Source organism: Pantherophis guttatus, chromosome 4 (assembly GCF_059756535.1).
Source record: "Pantherophis guttatus breed Tessera chromosome 4, ASM5975653v1, whole genome shotgun sequence".
Classification (NCBI taxonomy): Eukaryota; Metazoa; Chordata; class Lepidosauria; order Squamata; family Colubridae; genus Pantherophis; species Pantherophis guttatus.
The window spans coordinates 54,075,813-54,095,877 of NC_142066.1; the positions used below are offsets into that span (position 1 = coordinate 54,075,813).

General features: G+C 40.2%; 2 protein-coding genes across 8 annotated transcripts in view; one reads left to right on the top strand and one right to left on the bottom strand.

Annotated features, from left to right (window-relative positions):
• Nucleotides 1–17,599, bottom strand: part of MAPT (microtubule associated protein tau) — a 123,527-nt gene extending 105,928 nt beyond the window's left edge. For 3 of the 7 annotated variants that reach the window (XM_087893979.1, XM_087893984.1, XM_087893977.1), the window contains exon 1: nucleotides 17,219–17,595. The gene's annotated coding sequence lies outside the window, so the exon portion shown is untranslated. Of the gene's footprint in view, nucleotides 1–17,218 lie in introns of all 7 variants that reach the window. The other 4 variants (XM_087893978.1, XM_087893971.1, XM_087893980.1 and 1 more) reach the window with 2 other exon arrangements.
• SLC25A39 (solute carrier family 25 member 39) overlaps nucleotides 17,480–20,065 on the top strand; it is a 42,628-nt gene continuing 40,042 nt past the window's right edge. Inside the window, exon 1 of the mRNA XM_034415914.3 lies at nucleotides 17,480–17,956. The gene's annotated coding sequence lies outside the window, so the exon portion shown is untranslated. The remainder of the gene's footprint in view (nucleotides 17,957–20,065) is intronic.

Here is a 20,065-nt window from a genome sequence, read left to right on the forward strand (position 1 = left end):
CTCAGCCAGTACCCACTACCAGAAGTCATCAAGGACCCTGCTCCAGTCACACTTGTACTCCTCATTGAGGACATTGCGTCTGGCCCTGTCACATTGACCGAGATAGCAAAACATTCAGCAAAAGACAAAACTTTGGTGCAAGTTTTGAACTGGGTGTGGAGGAGATGGCCTATGGGACCAGTGGGGGGGGGATTGAAAACATTTCAAGCTTGTCAATAGGAATTGTCAGTTCAAAAGGGGTATGTCTGTTGTGGGGGGATAGAGTCGTTATACCTCAAGTATTAAGGAAATTGGTATTAGAAACATTACACGTGGGGCAGCCTGGCATTGTCAGGATGAAGGCATTACCCAGGAGCTACGTCGGGTAGCTGAGTATGGACAAGGACATAATGGAATGGGTCGCTACATGTATGCCTTGTCAGGAGTCCAGACCAGCACCATCCACTGCCCCTGTACATGAATGGAAGACCCCCTAAGTCACCCATGGTCATGGGTGCACATCAATTTCACAGGACCCGTACAGGGCCAAACATTTTTAATAATTGTGGACGCATATTCCAAATGGCTTGAGGTAGTTAATATGTCCACTACAATGGCCAAAGTGGTCATCAGGGTATTATGGAGGCTTTTCACCACACATGGCCTACCGGACGTTGTAGTTTCCAATAATGGGGCCCAATTCATAGCTAACAAATTTGAAGCCTTCTTGGCTGAACATGGGATTCAACATGCATTGTCAGCACCATTCCATCCGGCCATGAATGGTCAAGTGGAACGAATGGTGCAGTCTACCAAAGAGGCTCTGGCCAAAATGGGACCAGGGGAGATGCAAGCCAAAATCAACAAATTCCTTCTAGTGCAGCATATAACTCCTAGTGCCACCACAAACCGTAGCGCAGCAGAGTTGCTAATGGGCCACAAACTCAGGTCATAGCTAGACAGGTTACACCCCAATTACAACACAGATACACCCACAGATTTGACCAGCCAATGCTGGTCTTTTAGCATAGGGGACCTAGTATATGCCCACAACTCTACAGGGGGCGTGGCCTGGGTCCCTGCAAAGGTAACTACAATTACAGGTCCCCACTCTTACCAAGCTGAATTAGAAGACGGTAAGATATGGAAGAGGCACATTGATGAACTCTGGGGATGTTTGGGGCACTCTGTGCTAAGACAACCAGAAGAAGAGCCAGCCCTGATAACTAAAGTCCCTATAGACACCGAACAACACACAGATGCTCCATCTAGCTGATACCCAGAACAACACACAAGCACTCCATGTATACCTGCTCGGACCTGAGTTCTCAACGCATAAACACACCTGAAGAAGCAAAAAAGTCCAGCAAAGAGTTCCCGGGAATCTGTTTCCCACAGACTCAGCCACGCCCCGAGGAAGCTTCCAGGCAGTTCCACTGGCTGATTCCAGAGTGGCAGCAGGCATGACTGTCCAGGCCACCACCGCTGAAACAACTGAGCTGTGCAGGTCAAGTTGCACCCACCCTAGCCCCACATACTTGCGTGACTACGTCAAGTAACTTTGCTGATTGGGTAACGCTCCTTCCAAGAAGGGAGGGGTGTTGAATATGATAATGAGGACAGAAACCTTGGATGAAGGTTTCCCTCTGGTCTGCCTGTCAAGCGGGAGAATTGATGGTTTAAATTGATTGGCTAACACTACAAGCGGGAAATTCAAGGAATCTCAGTGGTTTAGCTGTCAGACAGGTTCCTTTAAAAGAGGGAGCTGCCGGACAGCTCAGACATTTCTTTGTACCAGTCTACCAAATAAAGAGCTGTTGTATTAGCTGAGAGTCCTGCCTCTTCACTCGACCCATACATAACATTAAAAAATTTAGGTTTTCCCAGTAAGGAACTGGGAACCAAGTATATAGGCCCATTTACCATTGAACAGATTATAAATCCAGTAACTGTCAGGCTACGGCTACCCCAATTATTAGGGAAAACCCATCCTGTTTTTTATTGTAGCCTGCTGAGACTTGTAAAATCAGCCCAGATCAGAGGGGTCCCAGATGTGCTACGCCTCCCATGGACGGTGGCCTACAATATGAGGTAGAAGAAATATTAGACACCAGACTGCATAGGAGGTGCTGCAATACCTCATTTTGTGGAAAGGATATTCCTGGTCTGAGGCTTCATGGGCTCGGGAGGATGGAACCGCCCCATGGCTCATTGCCAAGTACCACCGTCGGTATCCAGACAAGTCGGGGCCTCTATCATCTTAAAGCACTCACTTCATTTTCTTTAATTCCCTATCAGTGAGCTTCTAAGCAACTCCTGGTAGTCTCCTTGAAAATAATGGGTAGAAGCTGAAGTTCATGTTGTGGAAACTAGCTAGTTTTGTTCTTTTGGGTTAGCTTTACTTGTAACTTGTGTATGATCAGTTTCTGATTTCTTTCACAATTGGCTCCTGACCCTCCTCTTTGATATTATAACTAAGCTCTTCTGACTCCTTGTGAAATAATACAGTAAAATAGGTTTTCGGGGGTGGTGGGCTGCCCCATCTGATGGTATTTAGGTATATATGCACTGTCTGATTGAAGACTACATTCACAATGAAGAAATTTCTGTTGCTAAGAGAGACAGTTGTTAAGTGAATTTTGCCCTTTTCTTGCCACAGTTAAGTAAATCATGACAGTTGTTAAGTTTGTAACATGGTTATTAAGTGAATCTGGCTTCCCCTAGATTTTGCTTGTCAGAAGGTTGCAAAAGGTGATCGCATGACCCCGGGACACTGTAACTGTCATAAATATGAGTCAGTTGCCAAGCATCTGAATTTTGATCATGTGACCATGGGAATGCTGCAATGGTTGTAAGTATGAAAAACCATCATAAATAATTTTTTCAGCCATGGTAACTGAACAATCATTAAATGTCCAGGACTATCTATATGTCAAGAGAAGTAGCTGAATGCAGTGGGAAGAAGGAATTTAAGTTTTTAGTAAAATAAGAAGAGGTAGGTAAAGAATGAATGGGTGCTATATGACGGTAGATTGAATATATAAAATGAGTGTTTACTATAAAATAAAACATGATGAGGCAGTTTGAAGATACAGTTAATGAAGACTAAATCATAAACAATAAAAGAAGTACTGAATGGTGAGAAAGCGGAAACCTGCGAAAGTCATGGCTGCATGGAGTTAATAAGATCCTCAAAAAGAGAGCAGTGAGAATCTTAGAGAACAAGGAGCAATATATGAAGTGATACAAGGGAATAATGGATATAAGGATGCTTTGTATTAATATATATATATAATATGGAGAAATATATTTGGTGTTGGTAAAAACTCGAATTAGCTATATTTTTCCTTTTTCTTGTCTCATCTGTTTCATATCTTTTCTGCATTTTGCATAAAGCTGATTCTTCCAAAAAAGGAGCATTTTAATGGGTACCTGTGTAAGTGTAAATATATAAGGACAAGTAGAACCTGCTAACAATCAGTGCTGTCCTGTTTATAGGGTTGTCTGCCTCCAGATCACTGATTAATACTGAGTGTGTTATGTGAATGTACTGACAGCTTTACCACTTAAATCTTATACAATAGTTAGAGTCTGTAACATTGAATCAGTCTATAAATATAAAAAAATAATAATAAATACCATATTTTCCGGCGTATAAGACGACTGGGCGTATAAGACAACCCCTGACTTTTCCTGTTAAAATATAGGGTTTGGGGTATACTTGCCATATAAGACTACCCCTCTTCCAACGCACACCAAATAAAAATTAAAAAACATCAACTGGCTCACCCACAATGTAAAAGCAGCTGTGCTAGACCCAAATGGCCCCTGCAACAAGCAGGAACCTCACACAGCCACAAAAGGCCCCCCCCCAAAAAAACAACTTTCACACTTTAAACACACACAACATAACACAACACAACTGGCTCACCCACAATGTAAAAGCAGCTGTGCTAGACCCAAAATGGCCCCTGTAACAAGCAGGAACCTCACACAGCCACAAAAAGCCCAAAAACCCAACCTTGGCAACTTTAAGACTTCTAGACTTCAACTCCCAGAATTCCTCAGCCAGCTTTGTTTTGCTGGCTGAGGAATTCTGGGAGTTGAAGTCCACAACTCCCTGCCTGCTTGATTGCAGGCAAGGAGTTGCTCGCTGATGGAATGGATTCAGGCAAGCGAAGGAAGGCAAGCATTGCGACTAGCAGCTAAGGTAAGCAAGCTGGAGGGGGAAACTTTTTTTCTTCTCCATGGCTCTGGCGATCCCAGCTGAGTTGTCTGATTAGCAGATCGTCAGAGCTTGGATCGCCAGAGCCATTTAAGGCTCGTCAGAGCCTTTCGGGCTGGTCTGCCTGGTTACAGGAGAACAACACCCGGCATATAAGACGACCCCCGACTTCTGAGAAGATTTTCATGTGTTAAAAAGTCGTCTTATACGCCGGAAAATACGGTAATATTTTCCCAATCTTCAGCCAAAAGTTTGCCTCTCTCAGCTAACAATCTAAAAAAATATTTTCAGTAAGGTATCTTTTGCATTTTCTAATACACACTTTGCATTTTTTTACTCTCATCCATATTAGCTCTGGATCAACTCATCTAAACGACATAATGTTTTTTAATTATTTAGATTGTTTATTGTCTTGCATCAGTTTATTTGACTGTAGAATAGCGGTGTCAAACTCGCAGCCCTTGGGCCGGATGTGTCACCTGCTGGCCACGCCCACACCCAGTTTAGCAAAGGGGGAAAAAGTCACGATATGTCACGTGATGCTGCCATGATGACACGAGTTTGACACCCCTCCTCTAGAAGAAAGCTTAAGCTTTATTGTTATTAAACCAAGGTTTTGAGTTTACCTGATTTTCAGTTAAACAGCTTTATTCTCCTTTTATTATAATTTCCACCTTCTAGTCATAAGAAATTATTTATTATTATCTGCTTTACCTAACTATGCCAAGGAAAGAATGCATGCAATCTTAGTCTTAATGGGGGGTGACTTTCTTTCACTATATAAATGTTAGGTCAGCAGATTTTCTCTGCTTATATAAGCAATATACACTGAATTTTTGCCCTAGAGTCTCTGAGTTCAGGTAAATTGATGTTATTACAGTATCACCACCATTACTTTGCAAACACAGAGGCTCCACACTGCAATGCAGTTTACATCCAGGGTGAAAGCTAGCTTCCCAAAATCCCACCATTCTATCCTTCCAGCATTACTGCTAGCTGAAATGCTTTATAAAAACAAAAAAAAGGCACCTTCCTAGCACAATGATTACCCAACTAGTGACCAATAAAATAATGCATGTGTGTGCACACACTTGGTAAGAGAAGTTGCACATGTCTTCTAAAAATATGGAGAAAACAGTAGGTGCTAGAAATTGGGTTTTTTTCTTTTGTATGGAGTGGCTGTTACAGCTCAGGGAGAAGGGAACACTTTATTTTAAAAAATATCCTAACTGATCAGATGGCAATATCACATATTAAGCTATTCATTCAAAACAGCTCTTTTGATCATAGATAATTCTAGAGAATTTGAAAGTGTGCAATCATTTTGTCACAGAGTTTTTTAAGCAAGTGTAGTTTGAAATGTAGGGACAATGTGCTGAATAAGAAAGCAGGAACTAAGTACCACCTTGACCTAAATCTTCCATTCATCAGCTCTACTGCATTGTAATCCACAAGTCAAATCTATTAATCTCTTGGTGTTTTGTTTTTAAGAGGAAGAAAATAAATCAGAGCTGGCAATGAATGCCCACAGATAAGGAAAAAGAACAGTCAGCAGGGAAGTACAAAGGGGCAAAGTATAGAAATGATGTATGAAGCTTAATTACAAAACTCAGAAGTTAATTAAGAAGAAGAGAAGTAATATTTGAAGACACATAACCCATTTTAAATCATTTGTCAAAACTAGTAGAAGTCTCTAAGGCAGTTAAAAGTCAACAGTGACACCTACTGACAGGATTGAATAATAGAACAAGGCACAGTTACATCCAATAAAACAGCTCTTCTGGCCTAGGTCCCCTTGCCAGATGTTTTTAGCTTTATGATTCCCAGCACTTTTAACCACTTGTCATGCTGCAGTAGATCACTGAATATTTATTTATTTATTTATTTATTTATTTATTTATTTATTTATTTATTTATTTATTTATTTATTTATTTATTTATTTATTTATTTATTTGCTATCCATCTCATTTGAGATGACTCTTGCAATCCAAGACCTGATATCATATTTTGGAAGTCTCAGAACAGTTCAAGTCAGGCAGTGCCAAACTACATTCAATAAACAATGGCTGGTAAGTAGGACTCCAGAGTAGACAAAAACTGTCAATCTGAAATGTTTTTGCTCATTAAAGGAGAGAATAATCAACTAGTTAGCTCAATGCTTCTCAAATCTGGGCAAATTACCCAAAATTATGTAAAAGTGTTTTTTCTATGGGTAAAAACACCCAATCACAACATTTAAGTAGGGACTTTTTGATAAGCAGTAAAAACAACTTTCTGATAAGTAGTTTTGGATAAGGAAGGAAAAAAATTGGGAAGCATAATGGGAACTATTAACATTTTTAACCAAGTAATTGAAGTTCGGAATTGGTCTCTGACTTGACAAAACTATTGTATTAATATCCATTATAGCCCTTTCAGTGATCCTACATTCATTTGTCATAATGTAAATGGGGCGGGGTATTTTTCCCTGTTGAAATTGGCAGAAAGAAATGAACCTCCCATTAAATTATCAAAAGCAACAATAGTCCCTGCAGGAATTTCTCTTCCATTGCATTTATGGTAAGTTAAACTTTTGTCAAAGACAAGAAGTAGGACAACCAGTTTTAAAACTGAGAATGAAAATATTGAAGTGTTAAATTTCTTCTGCCTTTTAGGATTTTAATTTAATTTAATTTAATTTCCAATTTATATACCGCCCTTCTCCCTGAGGACTCAGGGCGGTGTACAGCCAAGATAAAAAACATAGAATACAAATATTAAAAAACATTTTAAAATATATATAAATTTTGGCCCAAAAGTTAAGAAATCACAGACTGATTAAAAGAATTTAAAAATTTCTTCTTAAGCCAACCCAGCTTGCTGGAAAAGGTGGGTTTTAAGGGAACGACGGAAGACACTGAGGTCATGGATTCTCCTTATCTCCGGGGGCAACTGATTCCAGAGCCCCCACCGAGAAGGCCCTCCCCCTGGGGGTCACCAGCCTACATTGTTTGGCTGATGGCACCCTGAGGAGGCCCTCTCTGTGGGAGTGCATGGGTCGATGGGAGGTAGTCGGTAGCAGCAGGCGGTCTCGCAGATAGCTAGGCCCTATGCCATGGAGCACTTTCAAGGTGATAACCAACACCTTGAAGCGCACCCGGAAGACCACCAGGAGCCAGTGCAGCTCGCGCAGGAGCGGTGTTACATGGGAGCGCCATGTTGCTCCCATCACTACCCGCGCTGCTGCATTCTGGACCAGCTGGAGCCTCCAGGTGCTCTTCAAGGGGAGCCCCATGTAGAGAGCATTGCAGTAGTCAAGGCGAGAGGTGACGAGGGCGTGAGTGACTGTGCACAAGGAATTCCGATCGAGAAAGGGCTGCAACTGCCGAATCAGGCGAACCTGATAAAAGGTCCCCCTGGTAACAGCCGTCAGATGTTCCTCCAAAGACAGCTGCCTATCCAGGAGGACTCCCAGATTGCGAGCCCTTTCAGTGGGGGCCAAAGACTCGCCCCCAATAGTCAGTGATGGAGTCAACTGACTATATCGGAATGCCAGGAGCCACAGCCACTCAGTCTTGGAAGGGTTGAGCTTGAGCCTGTTCCTCCCCATCCAGATCTGTACAGCCTCCAGGCACTGGGACATCACTTCAAGGTCATCGTTGGGGTGGCCTTGGGTGGAGATGTACAGCTGGGTGTCATCAGCGTACTGATGGTATCTCACCCCAAAGCCACGGATGATCTCACCCAGCGGCTTCACTTAAATGTTGAATAGAAGGGGCGAGAGGACTGATCCCTGCAGCACTCCACAGATGAGAGGCCTCAAGGTCGACCTCTGCCCCCCTGCCAACACAAACTGTGACCGGTCGGAGAGAAAGGAGGAGAACCACCGCAACACAGTGCCTCCCACCCCCAACTCTTCCAGCCGGTGCAGTATGATACCATGGTCGATGGTATCAAAAGCTGCTGAGAGATCTAATAGGACCAGAAGAGAGGAACAACCCCTGTCCCGAGGCCTCCAGAGATCATCCACCAACACGACCAATGCCGTTTCCGTGCTGTGCCCAGACCTGAAACCCAACTGGAACGGATCTAGATAGGATGTTTCCTCCAGGAATTGCGGAAACTGTTGCGCGACCACACTCTCAACAACCTTCGCAATGAAGCGAAGGTTGGAGACAGGATGATAGTTAGCCAATATTGCCGGATCCAGGGACGGCTTCTTGAGGAGAGGCCTCACTACCTCCTCTTTCAGGGCAGCGGGGAAGTGACCCTCACTCAACGAAGCATTAATGACGCCCTGGAGCCAGCCTCGTGTAACCTCCCAGGAAGCCAGTACCAACCAGGAGGGACACGGGTCCAATAAACATGTGGCCGCACTAAGTCTCCCCAAAATCCTGTCCACATCATCGGGAGTCACAGCATCAAACTCCTCCCAGATAACATTCTCAAGACTGTTCTTCATCACCCTGCCCTGATCTACCCAGTCAGAGTCCAAATCCCCCCGGATCTGAGCGATTTTGTCATACAGGTATTGTCCGAAATCCTCCGCCCTGCCTTCTAAGGGATCCTCCCGCACTCCCGGATGGAGCAGGGAGTGGGTCACCCTAAACAGGGCGGCTGGACGATTCCCTGATGACGCAATAGAGGTGGAAAAGTAGTTAGACTTTGCCGTCTTTATCGCCACTAGGTAGGCCTTAATATGCGACCTTACCAGTGTTCGGTCAGATTCAGCGAGACTGGCCCTCCAACCGCTCTCCAGGCGTCTTTTCCGGCGCTTCATTTCCCTCAGCTCCTCAGTAAACCAAGGAGCCGCATGGGATCGGCACCGGGTCAGAGGCCGCAAAGGCTCGACTCAGTCCAAGGCCCCATCAGCCGCCCGATCCCAGGCGGCTACCAGGTCCTTGGCCGAGTCATCAACCATCAGCAATAAAGAAACAAGCAGTCAAGAAATACATTGCCAACTAGCACTTGATAGAGCAGCTTGAAGTCTTTGGAAAAGATCTTCAAATGCCATCATGTGTCTAAACCTACAAAGATCAGACTTATGCAAGCATACTTTATGGAAGCACAAGTTATGGCTTTGAAGAAGTAAGATAGCAAGAATATTGATGCTTTTGAATTTGGTATTGGAGAAGACGCTTAAGAATGCTACTGATAGTCAAATCAATTAATCATCAAACTAGCCAATCAAGAATTCTCATTCAACACACAAATGACTAAGTTCATACTTTGGACACATTTTGCAAAGACTCCATTCTCTGAAAAGGCTGTAATGCTGGGAAAGGTAGAAAGAAAGAAAAGAAGAGCAGCACCCACAACAAAGTAGATGCATTGAGTGTATTATTGGGAAAACTAAAAAACAGGTTAGGGATAAATCATAATGGAGAAAATCTAGCTGTGTGGTTAGCAGTTAAAAACAACCTGATGGCACACACAGTAATGAGTCCATCAATCTTGCCAAAGAAAGGTGTTGGTACTTCAAGGTAGACCAAGTTTTTTTTTTTTTTTAAACAGTATTACAAGCAATACTAAAACTCATGGCTAAAGTAATAGAATTTTGAAAAACTGACAGATTTTCTATTTCTCTCCCTCTTACACTTAAGAGAGTCACAGTGGGCCAGTCTGGAATTTGTTTTTCTTTATCCCTTGCTGCTTTCCTGGGCTTAGTGGATATTTTTGTAATGGTTGCAACATATTTTCTTCAAAGCTATTTCTGTATTCCTTTACAATAGGTGTTAATAATATCAGAAATGATTGGCAGGCTGAATCATTGCAGATCCTTCTAAACTAAGCTGGAAAGGAATTCATCATGTCTCCACTTTGTACTTTTGGATTCCAACTTGGCTCTATCCCACATTCCCTCCAGCTGTCTGTTCTCAGGTTTAATTCAGTGCAACAATTCTATGAAGCATCATAGGTTCTGACACAGAATAGGAAGCATGAAGGACTCACAATATCAAACAGGTTCTATGTAGCCTATTTTAGATGACTAAGAAACCAACAAGATATAAACCAAATTCGGTCCTCATCTCTACAGAAGGGAGCATGTCACAACAATCCTGTCTTCACCAAGTAATAATCATTCCAATTGTGGCAAAAGTATGTGGACAAAGACACAGAGCTAGGAGCATAAAGTACAGGGCCAGATACCGAAACTACTTCCAGGAACTGAAGTATAGCAATGGCATCTTCATGCAGATGACACTCATGATGAGGCAGCCAGCCTGCCTAGTCTGGGAAACGCTTGCCACTTACCAGTGCAGGGATACCATGCTATGGCCAGGATGGCCTATCCCACCATCTGATTAATTGAGTAGGTTGTATACAGAAAGAGAAAGGGCGTGGCAGTGCCACAGTTGGAGAAACGAAGGCTCCTTGGTGCTTAAAATGACCTGATCTACCCGTGTCTTCAAGCCTATTCATTATGCCATGAGACAAAGCCTCAATTAAGATTAAGTTGTATTTTTTAAAATTCATTTCAACTGTGGAAAGCTTTATATAAAAATATTTATGTTGTTATGAAATAACAACATAAATCTAAAATCAAAAACCCCTAAATAGGGAAGAAAGTTTAAATATAGCAGAGAAAAATAGCTGAAGAAAACACATTGTGTACCAGTTTCTTTGAGTCATTAATCATTTTAATAATTTAAAATAATAGAGGTAAACATTATTTTTTAATATATATATATTTGTAATTATCTACCCAATAAAATTTGGAATCCTATCTGAAAAGACTTCATAATTCTGCAGTTTGTCTCAATAAAGCATTTCAAATTGCCTCAGTCTCCTTCCAGATTTGCAAGTAGTAGGAAGAAGAACAGCTATTTCATTTTGCTACAGACACTTTGAATGTTTGCCACACTCAGGCCTTTGCCCCAGTGAATCATACCCTCAAAGACCTGTTCAGTCTTGTTCCTGATACTCTGAGAATTGAAAAAGAAGCATCTTGCAATTTCTTTAGCCCTTTGATAGGATTAACATATAAAGGAATTCTCCAAATGTTAATAATATCATGTCATGCATTTAATATAAAAGCCAATTTATGAAGTGGAGAAAGTGCTAGCCCAGAATCCAGGACAAGGTGAATTCTAGGCATCTCTTTGGCATGAAAGCTGTTTGGGTGACTGGGGCTAGTTCCCTCTTAGCCAACCTGCTCACATGATTTCTGTTGTGAGGAAAATAGGAGAAAGAATTAGTATGTTCACTGCCTTGAGTTGAACAAAATATATAAAAAGGTGGGATAAAAATATTATAATACAAAACTTGCCACTTAACGCTCCAAACTTCACGATTGCCAATAAGAAATACAAAAAAAGTCTGGATAGTAGATGTTGCAGTACCCGGAGACAGCAGAATAGAAGAGAAAGAACTGAAGAAAATCACAATACAAAAACCTGCAAATAGAAGTAGAATGACTGTGGCAAAAGAAAGCAAAGATAGTACCAATAGTAATAGGTTCTGAATGCAATCTCGAAACATTTGGAGCACCACCTGAATACCAATGGTATTATATGACATAATCACCATCAAAAGGCAACTTTACTTGGAACAACTTACATCCTGTGACAATATCTTAATCAAACCACCATCAAACCACAATCTTTGGAAAGGATTCACTAGGTCAGTGATGGCTAACCTTTTCCAGACCGAGTGCACAAAGTGCATGCGCACATGGGAGAATGCACAAATGCTTGCCCAAAACCCCAAATGCAATGTGTGGCCCCTGTGCATACGCCCCACCTTCTAAACATGCATGCGTGCCCCCCAGACACCCTACCCTCCGCACATGCACAGCAGAGATCCAAAGACCAGCTGGCCAGTGGGAGACATGTGCGAATGCACGGCAGAGCTGAACTGGGGCAACAGCTTGTGTGCCATCAGAGAGGGCGCTGCGTGCCACCTCTGACACGCGTGCCATAGGTTCGCCATCACGCACTAGATAGATAAAAATGCCAGATCTAGTCTTAATATCTAGCTGACTATGCAACCACACATTACAACACACAATTACATTTAAGTAAAAGGAAATGCCCTATTGCCTGATGATCTGAGGTGGAGCTCAAGCGGTGATGCTAGCACTGGGGAGCAGCTGCAAATACAGATGAAGTTTCACTCGCTCAGCCACGACTTACCACCAGCTGTGCACAGCCCAGTTCTTAACAAGCCACGGCCCAGTATCAATCCATGGCACAGGATTTGGGAACCCTTGCTCTAGAAACTCAACAGGATATTAAGGATGCCATGTTTCTAACCTCGCAAGAACAATTCTATAAATCTAGCTAGGCTGGGAGACTACAGCTGGTCCAAACTTTCCCAGTTAACTACATGAATTAATTAAGACCTGAATCTTTGTCCCAGCCTGACACCATTATAACAATGCCACATTCTTCCCACTTCAGAATAATAAATAATAATTAAAACATAATTATCTGGATTCATATATCATTTTAAACCTGAATGAAATATGTTCAGAGCAATGTATGAAGCTGGCCTATGAGAACATGTCTGCAATGACAACCCTACAGACTGCTAGGTCTTTGCAATGCCTAGCCAGCCCTTGTTTTGTTTTTATTTCCATTTTTATTTCCTTATTTCATCCCTGCAAAAAAAGAGATGAGAGCAGTAAAGAGAACTCTTTTTTTTCCTAAACACTATGTACTCCCATCTCTATGGAGGACCAAAGAAGAAATTAACTTTACGTCAACACATATCCACACATGCCACTTCAGAGAACACACAAATTATGCCCGAAAAATTACATTTAATTTAAAACAAGAATATAAATTATAGTTATGCATTTATAAAAAAAATGACACTAGACCTGACCATGTTATGTTTAATGTGTGTCATATGAAATCAGAATCCTGTGGAAATTTTTCAGTAGATGACCAAGAATTTCTTACTTTCAATTATTATAAAATGGTGGCAAAGTTTTAAAATAAGGCTGCTAAAAAGGAAGGAAATTTGAGGGAGGTTGATTAAGAATTTGCTATAGTTTATGAACTTACAAATTGCTGGAAGAATAAAAAGTGATTTCTGGAAAGAGTAGACTTTGGATGAAAGAATTTAAAAGCGACCAAGATCATCTCTTAAAATGTATTTCTAAATTGTACAATACAGAGATGGAGCAAATTAAAAATTGAATGAGAAGGAAAAGCAAAAGTTCAAAGAAATAATCATAGAACATCAATGGAAAGAGCTATTGGAAAAAATCAATAACATTTAAATTAAACGTTAAATTTAAACAATTTAATTATCAATTTGGAAAACTAAAAATTTGGAGCAAAAAAATTGCAAGTCATAAATGTAATAAATATCTACATTATTTTAGTAGGTTCTTTTCTTTTTATAGTTACAAATAATTATGTAATTATAAATAACAAATGGTTGGTTTGATACTACTGAAAACTCAAAGATTTATTCTTTCTCTCTTTATCATGTCTGTCTGTCTGTCCATCCATCCATCCATCCATCCATCCATCCATCCATCTATCTATCTGTACTGAATATCTTAAGGGCCCTGTTTTCTGGCTGTATAGCTAACTGAGCAAATATCTTGCTCCCATGTATATTTAATCTGGATGTATTTAGTATTTTTATTGTTTTTATTGTTTTAATAAATAAAATATTGTTTTATTTTTACTGTTTTTATTGTTTTAAAATGTTTTTAGTATTTGTAATTGTAATGTATTTTTTTTAATTGCCAGTCAGAGTCATTGAATAAATAAATAAATGAGCATCTCTATGTACTTTTTCTGATACTGGTATCTTTTATTAGGTTATTGAGCATTAATTGTATAATTACAGAAATTGCCTTTGTTCACTTATTGACATTATCACTTTTAGAGTTATATCTTCATTTTAAATAATCAGCAGAGAATCTATGTTAATCAAAGATTAACTGTGGAGTTTTTAATTGCTGAGTTTGATTGCTTGCAGATGCTTCATTATTCAACTATGGAAGACAGTGGTGGAATTCAATTTTTTTTACTACTGGTTCTGTGGGCATGGCTTGGTGGGCGTGGTGTGGTTTGGTGGGCGTTGCTTGGTGGGCATGGCAGGGGAAGGATACTGCAACATTTCCATTCCCTTCCCACTCCTGGGGGAAGGATACTGCAAAATCTCCATTCCCTCCCCACTCCAGGGGAAGGATACTACAAAATCTCCATTCCCACCCAACTCTGGGGCCAGGCACAGGTGGTATTTGCTGGTTCTCCGAACTACTCAAAATTTCCACTACCGATTCTCCAGAACCTGTCAGAACCTGCTGGATTTCACCCCTGATAGTAGATAACATCATCAGTAACATTTCATTACCCAACTAGGTTATATCATCAAATAAATGATTTCAAAAAAGAAAAATGTTCAGTTCAAGGAGTCTCTATGAATTAGCCAATTCTCCGTAGTGGGGGTCAACACTGGAATGCCCTTCAAAAAAAGGCTTGCCCACCTTCAGATTGTTATGATTTTTAGCCCCAAGAAAAAATATTCCTCTTTATCTTAGCATTCTAGAATTGTAAGCCCCTAATATTTTATCAGATAATTCTAATTCCTTGCATGAAATGGCTGTATTGGTACAGTTTAGATCTATCCCCTATATACATTCTATAATATCTTTGAGGATAATTATATTTTTCTTTTGCATTTCATGGGGTTTATTTTATCATCTACCAGAGAATATATTTCAGCAGCTGTAAAGGTCAATTTCTCCTCCCTTTCAATAGATATTTTTCCTGACTTAGTTAGAAGTAACATCCCTATGTTTGTTGAGAACCCAAAAGTAACAATTTCAGTTAAATTAAAATTTTAAGCATAGACCTTAAAATTACATTTCTTGAATGATAAGTAATAAGATAAGATAATGAAATAAAATATTATTTTATTTCATCAGTTACAAGAAAACTGATGAAATAAAACTGAAATTTTTCACTGTCTATTTATGTGTTTTCGGCAGCAAATATTTATCAGGTACAGTAGAGCTGTTGCGATATTATGAATATGCAAGTACTTCATAAGGCAATCTTAACATATGAAACAAATATTTATTTATTTATTTGTTTGTTTGTTTCCATTTCTATACCGCCCTTCTCCAAATAGGACTCAGGGCGGTGAACAGCCAAAGTAAAAAACAGAGCATACAAAATTTAAAAACAGTATTAAAATAATTAAATATTTTGGCCGTAAATTAAAACAACCCAATTTAAAATCAATTTAAAATTTAACTCAAGCCAGCCCAGCTAGTTGAAATAAATAGGTTTTCAGGGCCCGACGAAAAATCCGGAGGTCTGTTATTGTACGTAACTCTGGGGGAAGGTTGTTCCAGAGGGTGGGCGCCGTCACAGAGAAGGCTCTCCCCCTGGGGGTCGCCAGCCGACATTGTCTGGCGGACGGCACCCTGAGGAGGCCCACTCTGTGCGAGCGTACTGGCCGGTGGGAGGCTATTGGTGGCAGAAGGCGTAAGTACCCCGGCCCTAAGCCATGGAGTGCTTTAAAGGTGGTCACCAATACCTTGAAGCGCACCCGGAAGACCACCGGGAGCCAGTGCAGCTCGCACAGGAGAGGTGTCACATGGGAGCGCCTCGTCGTCCCCATAATCCCCCGCGCGGCCGCGTTCTGGACCAGCTGGAGCCTCCAGGTGCACCCCAGGGGGAGCCCCATGTAGAGAGCGTTGCAGTAGTCCAGGCGGGAAGTGACTAGTGCCTGAGTGACTGTGCGTAGAGAGTCCTGATCTAGAAAGGGGCGCAACTGGCGTATCAGGCGAACCTGATAAAAAGCCCCCTTGGCCACGGCCATCAAATGATCTTCTAAAGACAGCCGTGCGTCCAGGAGGACGCCCAAGTTACGAGCCCTCTCCATGGGGGCGAGTGATTCACCCCCAATAGCCAGCGATGGCGTCAGCTGGCTATATCGGGACGCTGGAAGCCACAGCCACTCGGTCTTGGAGGGGTTGAGTCGGAGCGTGTTTCTCCCCATCCAGGCCCGCACGGTTGATATGGTTGATCACTGCTAAACTAACAATTCCAAAATAAATATTTGCAAATTCTATTTTTTTCCCTTAACTGCTCCTTTAATGTTATACTTTTCTGTGAATGCTAGCAATGTTTTATTTTCTTAGCACCTTGATTCGCTATACTTGGCAAATATATCATATTCACATGTACATGTCAATAAAATCCATTACAATAACACTATACTGGTAGTTCTCGACTTACAAGAGTTTGCTTAGTAACTGTTTGAAGTTACAACGGCACTGAAAAAAGTGACTTATGACCATTTTCCACATTTATGACCATTGCAGCTCATGGTCACATGGTTTACATCCGGATGCTTCACAACTGATTCACATTTATGACAGTTGCAGTGTCCCTGGGTCATGTGATCACCTTCTTCAACTTTCTGACAAGCAAAGTCAATGGCGAAATCAGATTCACTTAACAACAGTGTTACTAATTTAACAACTTCAGTGATTCACTTAACAAATATGGCAAGAAAAGTTGTAAAATAGGGCAAGACTCACTTAACAAATTTCTCATTTAAGAACATAAATTTTGGGCTCAATTATGGTCATAAATTGAGAACTACCTATACTCAGCTTGCACTTAGCCAGCAAGCGGACTTTAATTCCAAATCAACCACATAATTGAAGTCCACCCATTTTAAAGCTACCGAGGCTGAGAAACACTGGGCTTGCTTGTACCTTCCTAGAGTCAATGACCCCTTAATGCTTGTCTGAGGCCAAAAAAGGTGATATGAATTGATTAGCATCTTAACTGATTTTGTTATTCTGTAGCTATTTGCATGACAGAACAATTATACACGTATACTAATAATATTCCAATGTATCTTGTTTGAACTGCAAAGCTAAACAGAATTAAGTCTGTTTAGGACGGTGGAAGATTGCCAGGAATTACTAGTTTGAAAATTATTTGAAAATGAACAAATACTAACATTGAAAAAGAAACCATGAAAACAATATGGGCATCTGCATAAAGTCAACAGGGGTGAGTTCAGTTTGAAGGAGCTTGGCTTACCTTATAAAAGGTTATTCTGATAAATTTTCCAGGGATATATCATTTAAACTCTCTTGAGGTACAATTTTCTTCCAAGACAGAATACTGGCCCATAAATCACCTCCCCCTTGTTAGTTTGCAGGAAATTGTCAAAAAGCACTTTGGATAATAGTCAATCTGTAGGCAAGTTAGGTTCCACTCTGTAGATATGTAACAGTTGGTTGTTATTATCTGTAGGAAAAAGCATTCATCCCTATGGCTCTCAGTTTATCAGGAGGACCTGTTCATTATAAAACACAGCCCTGTCTTGATGTCCAGAAAAAAAAAACGCTCCCCCCCATTATACAGATGGACAAACAATGGGTTAAGTGACTCCCTTAAGGTTCCACAATGAGTCTGACAGATTGTCTGTCTAAGGTATTATTAGTATGGCCCCTGTCACCATAGCAGCCAGTTAGACAACTAACCTCACAATTGATGTGTTTATAATCCTCCTGGGTTGGATGAGCTCTAGGGTAATATTAAGGAAAAACAAAAAATAAGAATCTCAAAATAATACTTTAAGGGAGTACTGGTAATTGTCCAAGTCCTTGCCTTAACATTTTATGTGTGTAACAAGATTTTCTCAGCAATTCTTTTCTATTAATGCTCAATAATATGAGCACTGGATGATTGAAGAGACTGAAAGCAGGCAACAGAGAAGCTTATTACAACAACTTCAATATTTGTTTCTATTCTTGACTGGGTGGAAATATGCTGGTAAGCCATGATTTGTTTGATAAGCTACAACCCATGACTTTACACATTAGGTTAAGCCATAAACCAAGATTTATGAGCCATTGTGGTTGGGCTTGTTTATTTGGCTAAGCCAAATAAAACAAACCATCTATTATTCTCCCCCAAAGCCTGGATAAATAATCCAGTGCATTAGTAGAGATAATACTCAAATTACAACCATACTGGGGCCAACCCATTATAGTTTTAAGTTGTAACAGTTGTAAAGTGGGTTGGCCACATGACTGATCTGATTTTATAATGTTTGCTAAGCAAACCCATTATTCACAATGGCATGATTTTGACGAAAACTGGAAGTAAGTGTTGGTTTTCAGCAAAACCATCATGAAGCGTGGTCATGAGACCACAGGATTCTGCATATGGTCATAAATGTGGCCCTTGGCTGAGCGCTCAGACTGCAGCCACATGACCGCAAAGGGCAAAATTGTCAGAATTTCAGATTCCCCCTTTTCAGATAGGTCATAACTTTGAAAGGTCAATAAGCAATCTGTCATAAGTTGAGGACTATCATCTATACAATGTATACAGCAAAGAGGCATGAGAGAATTTAGCAATGAATGGAAGAAAAGACTTTTGAGCAAAGAATTACAGGATGAAGGCTATTTCAGATGGAAGATGAGAGTTCCAGTTTAGGAAATCTGAGAGAAGTAAAAAGTTATACCTGCTTCAGAAAAAGCTAATTCAAAAGAATGGGGTGACTGAGGTGCATTGTTTCTTTGCCTTTCTTTCACATTTGTTTTCCTTTATACTATCCTTTATTGGAATCCTAGAATCTGTGAATTAGGCCAATGTTTCTCAAAGTTGGCAACCTTAAGATGTGTGGACTTCAGCTTCCCCCAGCTTTATGCGAGCTGATGCCCACATATCTTTAAAGTTTCCAAGGTTTAAAGACATTGGATTAGATTGAAGGAAGTATTGAGGTAGAAAAAGAAATGTGTATGTATGTCATTAAAATGGCAAAGCTGTGGCTTTTCATTATGATAAGATATTTTTATAGGGCATTTTAAACATAAGAAAGGTTCTGCTGGATCAAGTCATAGGCCCATCTGGTGCAACATTCTGTATTTACAATGCTGGATGTCTTTCGGAAGCTCATAAATCTGGGGAGTTGGATAATAGCATCTCTTTCACATTCACATGCCAGCACTCACTATTTAAGTAATTCAGGAAAAAAAATACACAACCCTCCACATGACTAATCATTGATAACCTAATTATACTATGCATGAATTTGTCCAGTCCTTTTTTAAAACCATTCAAAATGGCAGTAATTTTCACAGTTTAACTATTATATGCATTTTATGACTATTCCTCTCTTGACCCTCAAGTCCCAATTAGTATACTAATATGGTCATTTTTCAACCTTTTCTAGTACTATAGCATACAAAAGAAGTAGAAACTTTATAATGTATTTGGTGTGGTGACCAGCACTATACACAATACTCTAATTGAAGTCTCATCACCTACTCATATAATTCAGGGTTACAGCATTATTTATTGTATATGTTAAAATAACTGTGTATGTTATTACAACTGAACATTTGTATTATACACAGTTTTAATTCTTTTCTGATTGAAAGCATGGATTATGTTTTTTTCCAGACCAACTCATGTCTGACTGACATATTTATTCATCTGTTCACAATGAAAAGTATTGGATTTGTAGTATCTTTCCTAATTTAAGATAATACATTGTAGCTAAACATCTATTACTGTACTGTAGTTCCAATCTCCAAGCATTATGCATAATTTAGTTTTCTCATACTTTTTAATTTCCATTTCACCAGTTCCTTTATTTATTTATTCATTCATTTATTTATTTATTTTCCTTCCTTCCTTCCTTCCTTCCTTCCTTCCTTCCTTCCTTCCTTCCTTCCTTCCTTCCTTCCTTCCTTAAAAACACAGTTATTCTCCTGCAGGCTAACATAACTGAATAAGACTTTTTGGCATTTAATGCATTCAGAAAGTATACCTATCCCCTTCACTTTTTCAATTTGACCTGATTCTACATTTTGAAATTCATTTTTTTTTTCTCATTAATCTACACTCGGGACCCCATAATAACAAAGTGAA